The sequence below is a fragment of the Plasmopara halstedii genome (genome assembly GCF_900000015.1).
Source record: "Plasmopara halstedii genome assembly, contig: Scaffold_322, whole genome shotgun sequence".
NCBI classification, from domain to species: Eukaryota; Oomycota; class Peronosporomycetes; order Peronosporales; family Peronosporaceae; genus Plasmopara; species Plasmopara halstedii.
This window is the reverse complement of record NW_020187243.1, coordinates 927,670-927,993: the sequence shown is the minus strand read 5'-3', so window position 1 is coordinate 927,993 and position 324 is coordinate 927,670.

Here is a 324-nt window from a genome sequence, read left to right as displayed (position 1 = left end):
TCTCTGCGCTGAGCCTTCTCACCGCACGAACCTCAGACTCCATGCCCGTTTTCTTTTTCGAAATTGTTTTGACACTCACGACATGATGATGAGCACGTGGTAGATCAGATCAGCAGTGTGTGGGGCCGTGGGGCTGACTAGATAAATAACACTTACAAGAACACTTAAAAGGAAGCAGTTCGGTTCTAGGCATGCCAAAAATTATTTCTGAAGTTCGTTCAATGCTGATTTTCTTCCCCAGCGATGAGCCGGGCATGGAAGGAGTGAGAAATTAGGACGCATCAAAGCGAGCGTTGATGAAGATCGATTGTGTTTGGGTGAGCT